Below are 10,665 nucleotides of genomic sequence, written 5' to 3' on the forward strand. Positions count from 1 at the left end.
TTGCTTTGAACTGTACCGGCAGACGCCGGTATAGTTAAATGCGGCGGGGGAGTTGGCGCTGGCGGCAGGCGGGCCCCCTGCCTCACAGGGACCCCATAGCAGCTGCGTGATGTGCCGCTAGCTGGGGACCCCTGGGAGAGCGAGGACCTAGGCAGCTGCCTGCCCCTAACGCTGGCCCTGCCTGCAGGGGCCCCCTGGAGCCTCCGGGCCCCTGGGCAGCTGCACAGGTTGAACAGGCGGTATGTCCGCCCATGGTTTTTTGCTGTCAGGCACAATCCGTCGAATGTTGAAAAAAACAGATCTGTTGCAAATTGTGAAAAACTGATGCGATTTTTCGACGGATCCGACTAGATGATGGCAACAAACTGATGTGTGAAAGCAGCCTTAGTGAGGCACAGGTGTTGAGATAACCCTTTCACTGCCAGCATCTGTACTCCAAATGAGTGTATTCTGATATCAATTCAGGCAATTATACTGGATAAAAAGGTGTTTGGAAGGCGATTTATATAAAAACTATGTCTGATGACAACAGACTGCAGTGGGAAATAACCAAAAAAAGTATGGCGGATCACCTACTAGCACTTTCCTCTCTTCGTTTCATTGCAGCCATTTGGTAAATTCAAAAAAGTTGACTTTTTTTTTTCATTAACCCCTTCACCTCAAAGCCCGTTTTCACCTTAATGATCAGGCCAATTTTTACAATTCTGACCATTGTCACTTTATGAGGTCATAACTCTGGAACGCTTCAATGGATCCCGATGATTCTGAGATTGTTTTCTTGTGACATATTGTACTTCACATTAGTGGTAAAATGTATTTGATATAACTTGCGTTTATTTGTTAAAAAGAGCGGAAATTTGGCAAAAATTTTGAAAATTTTGCAATTTTCAAAGTTTTAATTTTTGTGCCCTTAAAGGGAACCTGTCCCCCCCCCCCCAGGCGTTTGTTGCTAAAAATAAACATTTTTCTTTCACAAAAAATTTCCTTCAGACCTAATTTTTTTTACATTCACAAGGGTTACAGTGAAAAACAGAGCATACATTTTGTTGTGCAATTTCTCCTGAGTGTGCAGATACCCAACATGTGGGGGAAATCTACTGTTTTGGTGCACGGCATAATTAGCGGTTGCCATGTTGCATTTGAAGAGTTGCTGAGGTGCCTAAACAGTGGAAACCCCCCACAAGTGACCTCATTTTGGAAACTAGACCCCTTAGAGAACTTATCTAGATGTGTATTGAGCACCTTGAACCCCCAGGTGCTTCACAGAAGTTTATAACGTTAAGCCGTGAAAATAAAAAATCACATTTTTCCCACATAAATCTTTTTTAACTCCAAATTTAGCACTTTCATAAGGATAACAACAGAAATTGCTCCATAAAATGTGTTGTGCAATTTCTCCTGAGTGCGCAGATACCCAATATGTGGAGGAAAACAACTGTTTGGGCGCACGGCAGGGCTTGGAAGGGAAGGAGGGTCATTTGACTTTTTGAATGTATAATATGCTGGAATAATTAGCCGATGCCATGTCCCATTTGAAGAGCCCCTGATGTGCCTAAACAGTGGAAACCCCCCACAAGTGACACCATTTTGGAAACTAGGCCCCTTAAGGAACTTATCTAGATGTGTATTGAGCACTGGTTTGTACACTTGGAAATTCCTTATCCTTTCCTGTTTTGCTTTCTTCCCCCTCCTTACATAGACTGGTGAATACCTCTGTTATATGTGAGTGTATATTTTTGTGTGTGAAGTTTTCAGTTTACCCTTGTATTTGTTACCCTGTCTGTCTGGTTGGTGTACTGTGGTACACAGTAGCGCCTCTCTTCCCTGGGTGGGGGAAGGGAACAGATGAAGGGCTGTTCTAGGAGATAAGGCAAGGGCGGAGGCCCCGAAATCTTCGCCATCTGAAGTTTCCCGGGACATAGGGCGAGCTAGGGCGCCCCCTAGTGTTAGGGCCAGGAAAGGTCCCCGTTGGTCCAAGGTCACTCTTCAGTCGAATCGTGACAACTGGGTTTATGCCAAATAGATCCATGGCTATCAATGTTAGACGTTTATATCTTAACATGCAATTATGTAGTACGGAAACGGGGCATAGAGCAATAATGTCACTCAACGCTGCGAAGGCTTTCAACAGCATCGAGTGGAAATATCTGTGAGAAGTCATGAGTAAAATGGGATTTGGCTTGAAATTTATAAATTGGGTCAAATTACTGTACCATTGCCAACAGCTAGATTGAAGGTTAGTGGACATATATCAAGTACACATTTACCTTTAGTAGGGTCACTCGCCAGGGTTGCCCGCTTTCGCCCCTCCTGTTTGCTGTGATGATGGAGCCGTTGGCATGTAGATTGAGAAATGCAAGCAACTTTGTGGGTTTTAGGTGTAATAATATAGAGGAAAACATAGTTTATATGCTGATGATATGCTGTTGTATGTGGGGAATATAAAAACATCTTTGGGCTCATACAGTAATGGTGGAAATTAAAGAATTTGGTTTTTACCAGTGGGTCCTCTTGCCCCCACAGAATTAATATCAGATACACAGGTTCAGGCGGTAGAAAAATGTAAATATCTTGGAGTAGTGATTGATGCACATATAAAATATTACATAATGCTAAACATTAACCCCTTGTTAGAAAGATTCAGGTCTAAAATCAATGCATGGTATATGGCAATGCTATACGTACTGCACAACTCTTCAAGTTGGATTCCTCCCCTTATATTCCATAAAGTGCAGTCAATGTTTAGAGAACTAATTTGGTGCTAACGCAATGGAAGAATTAAATTACTATCTCTTCAGAGGAATAAAGCTGAGGGTGGGCTGTCGATATCAGATCCATGGATGTACTTTATAGCATCACAAATGCAGCATGTTCACGGCTGGGAAAAGAGGGAGAGTATGGGCAAAGTGAGAAGACTTGTTTTACATGACAAAAAATACTTTTCACCTATTCACAGATTGGAAGGGAGTGCGAGCTGCGGGGATGGAGAGTGGCCAACTATGGCGATAATGTACAAGGTGTGGGATAGGGGAAAGAGATTGCTGGGAATTATTGTATACTTCAAATTTACCCCAATATGGCACAATCATAATTTAGTGGAGTTTGACAAGTTAAAGAGGTTTAGAGGGTGGGAGCTGAAGAGAATACAAGCTATCGACAATATACTAGAAAATGGAACACTTAAAAGCTTCAATAAACTCTGTTGTGGATTCTGTTTGTGGGCTCCCTCTGGTGGTTACTGCTGGTACTGGGTGACTTTGTTGGGTTGCGGCCTTTGGTTTCCACCTGTACATCAGAGGCTGGGTGTTTCCTATTTTACCTGGCCTTTCTGTCATTCCCTTGCCGGCTATCAATGTATTCAGATGTGCTCTGTTTGGTTCCTGCCTACCTGCTCCCAGATCTTTCAGGATAAGCTAAGTGCTGATTTTCAGTTGTTTGGTTTTTTTTGTCCAGCTTGCTTATTATGTCTCTATGCTAGCTGGTAGCTCTAGTGGATTGAGGTTCTCCCCATGTGCCATGAGTTGGCACATGGGTTCTTGTAATCTCAGGATGGTTTTTTTGATTAGGGTTTTTTGCTGACCGCTCAGTCCCCTTTTGTATCGTTCTGCTTTCTAGTTTACAGCGGGCCTCAATTTGCTAAAACTATATATATCATCTCTATGTGTGTGCCTTCCTCTCATTTCACCGTCAATACATGTGAGGGGGCAACTATATCTTTTGGGGTTCATTCCTCTGGAGGCAAGTGAGGTCTTTATTTTCTCTGCAGTACTAGTTAGCTCTTAGGCTGGTGCGTGGCGTCTAGAACCAACGTAGGCACGCTCCCTGGCTATCTCTAGTTGCGTTTGTCAGGCGTAGGGCAGCGGTCAGCCCAGGTTCCATCACCCTAGAGCTCGTCCGTTATCTATTTGTACTTTGCTTGTCCTGTGCTATCCCTAGCCATTGGGGATTCATTACAGTATAGCCGGCCCACAAAGTGTTAATTGTTTGGGCTGAAGCAGGAGAAAAAGAAGTGTTTAAGGGAAATTTTTTTTTTTTTTTTTTCCCTTCAGAGTTTTGCTGCCTAGCCCTTAATTGCTGTCTAGCTGCTTCTTACCTCCTCTTAACCCTTGAATGGCTCTGATCTTAGCTGTTTAACATGGATGTCCAGAGTTTGGCTTCCAGCCTGAGTAATCTCGCGGCAAAAGTTCAAAACATACAGGATTTTGTTGTTCACACTCCCATGTCTGAACCTAGAATTCCTATTCCAGAGTTCTTTTCTGGAGATAGATCTACCTTCCTGAATTTCAGGAACAATTGTAAATTGTTTCTTTCTTTAAAATCTCGCTCCTCTGGAGACCCTGCTCAACAGGTCAAGATTGTAATATCTTTCCTGCGGGGCGACCCTCAGAATTGGGCATTTGCATTGGCACCAGGGGATCCTGCATTGCTCAGTGTGGATGCGTTTTTTCTGGCATTGGGATTGCTCTATGAGGAACCTAACCTAGAGATTCAGGCTGAAAAGGCTTTATTAGCCCTCTCTCAGGGGCATGATGAAGCGGAAATATATTGTCAAAAATTTCGGAAATGGTCGGTGCTTACTCAGTGGAATGAGTGCGCCCTGGCTGCAAACTTCAGAAATGGTCTTTCCGAGGCCATTAAGGATATTATGGTGGGGTTCCCTACGCCTACAGGTCTGAATGAGTCTATGGCTATGGCCATTCAGATTGATCGGCGTTTACGGGAGCGCAAACCCGTGCACCAGTTGGCGGTGTCTTCTGAACAGGCACCTGAGACTATGCAATGTGATAGAATTCAGTCCAGAAGTGAACGGCAAAATTATAGGCGGAAAAATGGATTGTGTTTTTATTGTGGTGATTCAGCTCATGTTATATCAGCATGCTCTAAACGCACAAAAAGGGTTGATAAATCTTTTGCCATTGGTACTCTGCAGCCTAAGTTCATTTTGTCTGTGACTCTGATTTTTTCACTGTCTTCCATTTCCGTCGATGCCTATGTGGATTCGGGCGCTGCCCTGAGTCTTATGGATTGGTCATTTGCTAAACGCTGCGGTTTTAGTCTGGAGCCTCTGGAAGTTCCTATTCCTCTGAAGGGAATTGACTCTACACCATTGGCTATGAATAAACCGCAGTATTGGACACAAGTGACCATGCGCATGACTCCCGTTCATCAGGAGGTGATTCGCTTCCTTGTACTGTATAATTTACATGATGTACTAGTGCTTGGTCTGCCATGGTTACAAACTCATAATCCTGTCCTGGACTGGAAAACAATGTCTGTGTTAAGCTGGGGATGTCAGGGGGTTCATGATTATGCACCTCCGATTTCAATCGCTTCATCTACTCCTTCTGAGATCCCTGCGTTTTTGTCTGACTATAGGGATGTTTTTGAGGAGCCTAAGCTCAATTCGCTCCCTCCTCATAGAGAGTGTGACTGTGCTATAGAATTGATTCCTGGCAGTAAGTTCCCTAAGGGTCGTTTATTTAATCTGTCACTGCCAGAGCATACTGCTATGCGGAATTATATTAAGGAGTCCTTGGAAAAGGGACATATTCGTCCATCTTCGTCCCCTCTGGGAGCAGGTTTCTTTTTCGTGGCTAAAAAAGATGGTTCCCTGAGGCCTTGTATAGATTATCGCCTTCTGAATAAGATTACGGTCAAATACCAGTATCCATTGCCATTATTAACTAATTTGTTTGCTCGCATTAAGGGGGCTAGGTGGTTCACTAAGATAGATCTTCGCGGTGCGTATAATCTGGTGCGGATAAAACAGGGTGATGAGTGGAAAACCGCATTTAATACGCCTGAGGGCCATTTTGAGTATTTGGTAATGCCTTTTGGACTCTCCAATGCTCCGTCAGTCTTTCAGTCCTTTATGCACAATATTTTCCGTGAATATCTGGATAAGTTTATGATTGTGTATTTGGATGATATTTTGGTGTTTTCTGATGACTGGGAGTCTCATGTTCTACAGGTCAGGAAGGTGTTTCAGGTTCTGCGGGCCAATTCTCTGTTTGTGAATGGTTCAAAGTGTCTCTTCGGAGTCCAGAAGATTTCTTTTTTGGGGTACATTTTTTCTCCTTCTACTATTGAGATGGATCCCGTCAAGGTTCAGGCTATTTGTGACTGGACACAACCTACATCTGTTAAGAGCCTTCAGAAGTTCTTGGGGTTTGCTAATTTTTATCGTCGGTTCATTGCTAATTTTTCCAGTATTGTCAAACCATTGACTGATTTGACTAAAAAGGGTGCTGATGTTGCTGATTGGTCTCCTGCGGCCGTGGAGGCCTTTCAGGAACTTAAGCGCCGGTTTTCTTCTGCTCCTGTGTTGTGTCAACCAGATGTTTCACTTCCTTTTCAGGTTGAGGTTGATGCTTCCGAGATTGGAGCGGGGGCGGTTTTGTCACAGAGAAGTTCTAATGGCTCGGTGATGAAGCCATGTGCATTCTTCTCTAGAAAATTCTCGCCCGCCGAGCGCAATTATGATGTGGGTAATCGGGAGCTTTTGGCCATGAAGTGGGCATTTGAGGAGTGGCGTCATTGGCTTGAGGGTGCTAAACATCGTGTGGTGGTCTTGACTGATCACAAGAATCTCATTTACCTTGAGTCTGCCAGGCGTTTGAATCCTAGACAGGCTCGTTGGTCGTTGTTTTTTTCTCGTTTCAATTTCGTGGTTTCATACCTGCCAGGTTCAAAGAATGTGAAGGCAGATGCTCTTTCCAGGAGTTTTGTGCCTGACTCTCCTGGAGACTCTGGGCCTACTGGTATCCTTAGGGATGGGGTAATATTGTCCGCCGTATCCCCAGACTTGCGACGTGCATTGCAGGAGTTTCAGGTGGATAAACCGGATCGTTGTCCACCAGAAAGACTGTTTGTTCCGGATGATTGGACCAGTAGAGTCATCTCCGAGGTCCATTCTTCTGTGTTGGCTGGTCATCCGGGAATATTTGGTACTAGAGACTTGGTGGCCAGGTCTTTTTGGTGGCCTTCCTTGTCTAGGGATGTGCGTACCTTTGTGCAGTCTTGTGAAGTGTGTGCTCGAGCTAAGCCTTGCTGTTCTCGGGCCAGTGGGTTGTTGTTGTCCTTGCCCATCCCGAAGAGGCCTTGGACGCACATTTCCATGGATTTTATTTCTGATCTTCCGGTTTCACAGAAAATGTCCGTTATCTGGGTTGTGTGTGACCGCTTTTCTAAGATGGTTCATTTGGTGCCCTTGCCTAAGTTGCCCTCCTCCTCTGAGTTGGTCCCTTTATTTTTTCAGAACGTGGTCCGTTTGCATGGGATTCCGGAGAATATCGTTTCTGATAGGGGATCCCAGTTTGTGTCTAGATTTTGGCGGACGTTTTGTGCCAAGATGGGCATTGATTTGTCTTTCTCGTCTGCATTCCATCCTCAGACGAATGGCCAGACGGAGCGAACTAATCAGACCTTGGAAACTTATTTGAGGTGTTTTGTTTCTGCTGATCAAGATGACTGGGTTGCTTTTTTGCCACTGGCCGAATTTGCTCTTAATAATCGGGCTAGTTCTGCCACGTTGGTCTCTCCTTTTTTTTGTAATTCGGGGTTTCATCCTCGTTTTTCCTCTGGTCAGGTGGAGTCTTCGGATTGTCCTGGAGTGGACGTGGTGGTGGACAGGCTACATCAGATTTGGAATCAGGTGGTGGACAATTTGAAGTTATCTCAGGAGAAGACTCAGCAGTTTGCTAATCGCCGTCGCCGCGTGGGTCCCCGACTTCTTGTTGGGGATTTGGTGTGGTTGTCTTCTCGTTTTGTCCCTATGAAGGTCTCTTCTCCTAAGTTCAAGCCTCGGTTCATCGGTCCTTATAGGATCTCGGAGATTCTTAACCCTGTATCTTTTCGTTTGGATCTCCCAGCATCGTTTGCTATTCATAATGTGTTCCATCGGTCATTGTTGCAGAGGTATGAGGTGCCCGTTGTTCCTTCGGTTGAGCCTCCTGCTCCGGTGCTGGTGGAGGGAGAATTGGAGTATGTTGTTGAGAAGATCTTGGATTCTCGTGTTTCCAGACGCAAACTCCAGTATTTGGTTAAGTGGAAGGGTTATGGTCAGGAGGATAATTCCTGGGTGGTCGCCTCCGATGTTCATGCGACTGATTTGGTCCGCGCCTTCCATAGAGCTCACCCTGATCACCCTGGGGGTTCTCGTGAGGGTTCGGTGACCCCTCCTCAAGGGGGGGGTACTGTTGTGGATTCTGTTTGTGGGCTCCCTCTGGTGGTTACTGCTGGTACTGGGTGACTTTGTTGGGTTGCGGCCTTTGGTTTCCACCTGTACATCAGAGGCTGGGTGTTTCCTATTTTACCTGGCCTTTCTGTCATTCCCTTGCCGGCTATCAATGTATTCAGATGTGCTCTGTTTGGTTCCTGCCTACCTGCTCCCAGATCTTTCAGGATAAGCTAAGTGCTGATTTTCAGTTGTTTGTTTTTTTTTGTCCAGCTTGCTTATTATGTCTCTATGCTAGCTGGTAGCTCTAGTGGACTGAGGTTCTCCCCATGTGCCATGAGTTGGCACATGGGTTCTTGTAATCTCAGGATGGTTTTTTTGATTAGGGTTTTTTGCTGACCGCTCAGTCCCCTTTTGTATCGTTCTGCTTTCTAGTTTACAGCGGGCCTCAATTTGCTAAAACTATATATATCATCTCTATGTGTGTGCCTTCCTCTCATTTCACCGTCAATACATGTGAGGGGGCAACTATATCTTTTGGGGTTCATTCCTCTGGAGGCAAGTGAGGTCTTTATTTTCTCTGCAGTACTAGTTAGCTCTTAGGCTGGTGCGTGGCGTCTAGAACCAACGTAGGCACGCTCCCTGGCTATCTCTAGTTGCGTTTGTCAGGCGTAGGGCAGCGGTCAGCCCAGGTTCCATCACCCTAGAGCTCGTCCGTTATCTATTTGTACTTTGCTTGTCCTGTGCTATCCCTAGCCATTGGGGATTCATTACAGTATAGCCGGCCCACAAAGTGTTAATTGTTTGGGCTGAAGCAGGAGAAAAAGAAGTGTTTAAGGGAAATTTTTTTTTTTTTTTTTTCCCTTCAGAGTTTTGCTGCCTAGCCCTTAATTGCTGTCTAGCTGCTTCTTACCTCCTCTTAACCCTTGAATGGCTCTGATCTTAGCTGTTTAACATGGATGTCCAGAGTTTGGCTTCCAGCCTGAGTAATCTCGCGGCAAAAGTTCAAAACATACAGGATTTTGTTGTTCACACTCCCATGTCTGAACCTAGAATTCCTATTCCAGAGTTCTTTTCTGGAGATAGATCTACCTTCCTGAATTTCAGGAACAATTGTAAATTGTTTCTTTCTTTAAAATCTCGCTCCTCTGGAGACCCTGCTCAACAGGTCAAGATTGTAATATCTTTCCTGCGGGGCGACCCTCAGAATTGGGCATTTGCATTGGCACCAGGGGATCCTGCATTGCTCAGTGTGGATGCGTTTTTTCTGGCATTGGGATTGCTCTATGAGGAACCTAACCTAGAGATTCAGGCTGAAAAGGCTTTATTAGCCCTCTCTCAGGGGCATGATGAAGCGGAAATATATTGTCAAAAATTTCGGAAATGGTCGGTGCTTACTCAGTGGAATGAGTGCGCCCTGGCTGCAAACTTCAGAAATGGTCTTTCTGAGGCCATTAAGGATATTATGGTGGGGTTCCCTACGCCTACAGGTCTGAATGAGTCTATGGCTATGGCCATTCAGATTGATCGGCGTTTACGGGAGCGCAAACCCGTGCACCAGTTGGCGGTGTCTTCTGAACAGGCACCTGAGACTATGCAATGTGATAGAATTCAGTCCAGAAGTGAACGGCAAAATTATAGGCGGAAAAATGGATTGTGTTTTTATTGTGGTGATTCAGCTCATGTTATATCAGCATGCTCTAAACGCACAAAAAGGGTTGATAAATCTTTTGCCATTGGTACTCTGCAGCCTAAGTTCATTTTGTCTGTGACTCTGATTTTTTCACTGTCTTCCATTTCCGTCGATGCCTATGTGGATTCGGGCGCTGCCCTGAGTCTTATGGATTGGTCATTTGCTAAACGCTGCGGTTTTAGTCTGGAGCCTCTGGAAGTTCCTATTCCTCTGAAGGGAATTGACTCTACACCATTGGCTATGAATAAACCGCAGTATTGGACACAAGTGACCATGCGCATGACTCCCGTTCATCAGGAGGTGATTCGCTTCCTTGTACTGTATAATTTACATGATGTACTAGTGCTTGGTCTGCCATGGTTACAAACTCATAATCCTGTCCTGGACTGGAAAACAATGTCTGTGTTAAGCTGGGGATGTCAGGGGGTTCATGATTATGCACCTCCGATTTCAATCGCTTCATCTACTCCTTCTGAGATCCCTGCGTTTTTGTCTGACTATAGGGATGTTTTTGAGGAGCCTAAGCTCAATTCGCTCCCTCCTCATAGAGAGTGTGACTGTGCTATAGAATTGATTCCTGGCAGTAAGTTCCCTAAGGGTCGTTTATTTAATCTGTCACTGCCAGAGCATACTGCTATGCGGAATTATATTAAGGAGTCCTTGGAAAAGGGACATATTCGTCCATCTTCGTCCCCTCTGGGAGCAGGTTTCTTTTTCGTGGCTAAAAAAGATGGTTCCCTGAGGCCTTGTATAGATTATCGCCTTCTGAATAAGATTACGGTCAAATACCAGTATC

Source organism: Ranitomeya variabilis, chromosome 4, assembly GCF_051348905.1.
Source record: "Ranitomeya variabilis isolate aRanVar5 chromosome 4, aRanVar5.hap1, whole genome shotgun sequence".
Classification (NCBI taxonomy): Eukaryota; Metazoa; Chordata; class Amphibia; order Anura; family Dendrobatidae; genus Ranitomeya; species Ranitomeya variabilis.